The sequence below is a fragment of the Bubalus bubalis genome, chromosome 24, assembly GCF_019923935.1.
Source record: "Bubalus bubalis isolate 160015118507 breed Murrah chromosome 24, NDDB_SH_1, whole genome shotgun sequence".
NCBI lineage: Eukaryota > Metazoa > Chordata > Mammalia > Artiodactyla > Bovidae > Bubalus > Bubalus bubalis.
Window position 1 is genome coordinate 34,261,910 of NC_059180.1, and position 3,818 is coordinate 34,265,727.

The 3,818-nt window shown below is 46.8% G+C and overlaps 1 non-coding gene across 1 annotated transcript; it reads left to right on the forward strand.

Annotated features, from left to right (window-relative positions):
• The first annotated feature begins 1,348 nt into the window (after nt 1-1,348).
• TRNAR-CCU lies at nt 1,349-1,421 on the forward strand. Its single transcript has one exon. It is a non-coding gene; the product is annotated as a tRNA-Arg (tRNA).
• The last annotated feature ends 2,397 nt before the right edge of the window (nt 1,422-3,818 follow it).

The following is a 3,818-nucleotide window of genomic DNA, read 5'->3' on the forward strand; positions in this document are numbered from 1 at the left end:
GAAGGACAAGGAAGCCTGGCGTGCTGCAGTCCATGGGGTTGCAAAGAGTCAGACACGACTTGAAGACTGAACAACAACAACATCACTTATATGTGGAATCTAAAAAAATACAACTTGTGAATATAACCAAAAAAGAAGAAGAAGCAGATTCACAGATACAGAGAACAAACCAGTGGTTATCATTGTGGAGGAAAACCAGTTGGGGGTGGGACAATGGAAGGTACAAATTATTGGGTATGAATTAGGCTACAAGAATATATTGTACAACACAGGGAACACAGCCAATAGTTTACAATAACTGTTAACAGAGTGCAGCCTTTAAAAATCATATAAAAATTTTAAAACAAAAAAGAACAACCTTGTGAGACAAAGCCTGTTCATATTGTCATCCCATTTTTATGGATGAGAAATATGAGGACAGAAGGGTTGAGGCAGTTCCTGATGGCATTTCCAATCCTGGAGCCAGGATTGAACTTGAGCTGTCTCGTGCCAAGCGCCTGCATGCCTAGCCCCATGGCTGTACTCCTTCTCCCTGGGGTCTCTCCCACCATGGAAGAACAGGTTGCTTCCTTCAAGAAAGACCCCCAACACCAGAGATGACATCCCCACACTCCTGGAGAGCTCCGGAGGTCATGGTTCTGCCTCCAAACCCAAGAGGAACAGGCCGAGAGCAGGTCTGGATAGGGGGCAGGGGAGTAGATGGGCAGTGATTATGCAGGGTGGATGTTTATAGAGCAAAACCATCTGATAAAGAACTATCAGACTTCCTCTCCCAGTTATAGATCCCCCTGTGAACACATTTCCAAAAAATAAAGAAAAAAAAGGGCGGGGAGAGACTCTCCAAGGATCTTTCTCACCTTCCTGCTTGCCTTCCTACAAGCCTTCTTTTCACAAACCTCATAGTGAGCACAGGGCTGGGTTTCACGTCCCACCATGTCCAAAGGCTGAAAACGGTGTTAAAGTGATAGGAGCCTGGGACTTCCCTAGTGGTACAGTGGATGAGAGTGCGCCTGCCAATCCCTGGTCCGGGAGGTTCCCACACGCCACAGAGCAACTGAGTCGTGCATCACAACTACAGAAGTCCGCATGCCTAGAGCCCACGCTCGGGACCAAGAGAAGCCATCATTATGAGAAGCCCTCACGCCACAAGCAGAGAGCAGCCCCGCTTGCCGCAACTAGAGAAAAGCAGCAACGAAGACCCAGCACAGCCAAAAGTAAATAAATAAATTTTAAAATATAAATAAAGAAAACAGCGGTAGCGGGGGGTGGGGGGGCGGTGGCAGAGATGGAGAACCACTACACCCCCTGCAGAATGGCTGGAATAAAAAAAAAAAAAAAATGACGGACTTCCCTGGTGGTCCAGTGGCTAAGACTCTGCACTCCTGATGCAGGGGGCCCAGGTTCGATCCCAGGTCAGGGAACTAAGAGCTTGCATGCTGCAACCAAGACCTGGTGCAAGCAAATCATTTTTTTAAAATACAATACTCTTTAAAAAGAAAGAGAAAGATTATCGATGCCAAGGGCTTGCAAAAAGGCGGAGTGACTGGACACTCCCCATTCTGATTGGGGCTGCGGTTGCACAAGGATGAGTGCGGGCTGGTTCTTTATGACCAGTGCAACCTGGGAAGCCCCTACACAGGTGCACACATATATAAACACTCAGCAGGCTACATACTAAGGGGTACACATTTCGTACACACTGCATGGATGTTACACCTCAATTATTTTTACATTTTTTATGCAAAGTTTTAAAAAAGGAAGATGAGTAATATGCCTCAGGCAAAGTTCATAAAAGGCTAGAGGATGAGAACGTCCCCAGGACATTCTCAGAGCTATTATAGACACACTTGCATGGTGCCAAAATGAGGTAACCAAGAATGAAGGGGGCAGACACGAGGGTGGACAGCAAACGGGGGCCATGCCCGAAGAAGCCCCAGTTGTCACGATTTGGGATTTCTCTAGGGCTTTTCACAAACTGCAAGCTCCTCATCTCTGAGAGCTGCCAATCAGAAAGGGCCTGTCGGGTCTCCGTCCATCCAAGCCACAAGGAAATCATGGCAGGATTTGGGGTCAGTGGCATGAATAGAAGAATGCTGGAGCTGAGGACAGTTGGATGAATGTGGAGGCGGAACCGGGAAGAGGGGCAATTCTCTCTGTAGGTTTATCCAATGAGGGTGTCCATCGTGATGCCAAGGGAGGGGAGAACGGGAGAGAGGATGACTCCCGCGGACCAGGCCGGAGGCAGAGGAGCTCCAGGAAGAGCTAATGAACGTCCCTTCCTTCCCATTAAACCAGGGGCTTTTACATAGCACGTAAAAACCCCACCAGCACCTCCTGGATGGTAGCTCTGCTCTGCCTGGTTCATCTCTTCCAAACTGAAGCAGCAGAGCACCCTTTTTAATTAACAAGCCGTGTCCCTATTCCGTCATATGTGTATTTAACTGCTCTACGCACCCTCCAGATGCCTTCAGGAAAGGATGAAAATTTTAAGAAGGTGGGAAGTGGGGCGGGGGGAGAAGCAGATAAAGGATGTCAAATGAACAGGTGCAGGCTTGTTAGTCACAGGGAATGCATAAATCTTTGAAATTAATTTCACTGATGGTTCATTTTTTATTAACGTTTTCCTGACCATAAAAAAAAAAAAGAACTTTATTCTTCCTGCACCCCAGGGAACGAAGGCATATTCTTGGAGAGAGGATCAGACTCGAACACTTCACACAGGTTCTCAGAGATGGTGCCCCAGCATCAGGTCAGCGAGGCCCAGAACCCACCGAGAAGGGAGCCGGCTGCAGGAAGACCCTGGACCACAAGCTGGAGATAACAGACGTGGCTCCTTCACGCCCCCTGCTGGTAGACAGGCCACATGTCCTGGGCACATCTGGTCCTCAAGTCCTCCCAAGGAAGGGAAAGAAATCCTGCATCCCAGGACTGTTACAAACAGGAAATAAGTCAAAGGTGAAGGAGGAGAGCTTAGTCAACTGAGCACTGAACTCAGATATATTCATTAAGCTTTGGGTTTTTGTTTTTTTTTTTATTACATGCTTGATTCGGCAGATCATAAAAATTAACTCCTACTAAATTAGAGTAATCTTTCAAAAAGAAAGAAAGGAAATGTACCTGGAAGGAACCAAGGGCAGCCAAGGAACTGGGGCAACCTAAGCGCATTTATCCTTGCTTCCTTTCATTCATTCATCTTTCATTATTCAATACATGCTTTATGAGGTCCTACCATGTGCCAGGTAGAATTTTAAGTGATGGGAACAAGATAAATATGATTGCTGCCCACTCTAAACACACAGCCTGTTGAAGATTTTGGAGAAGTACACATTTTTTTTTTTTTAAGAATCCGTTCAATTTCTGTTTAAATATGTGTTCATTTGGCTGTGTCGGGTCTTAGCTTTAGCACGCGGGATTTTACTGCGTTGTACTGGATATTTCACTGCAGGGCACAGACTCTCTAGCCGAGGCTCATGGGCTCAGTAGTTTCAGCTCACGGGCTTAGTTTCTCCACAGCATGTTGCATCTTAGTTCCCAACCAGGGGTCAAACCTGTGTCCCTTGCATTGCAGGGCAGATTCTTAACCACTAGACTAGCAGGGAAATCCCACACATCACATCTTTCTTAGTAATTGTGATAGTGGGGGAAAACATAGGTGAAATGCACACAGAAAAAGAAAAAAAAACTTGGTATCCATCAGCTATGGCTGTGTAACAAACCATCCCAAGAGGCACACCATAGTAAGTGATGATTCACATACTCCGCTGGAGCAGCTCTGCTTCTAGGTGCAGGCCTGCAAGGACCCCAGGGCCTAAGGTGAC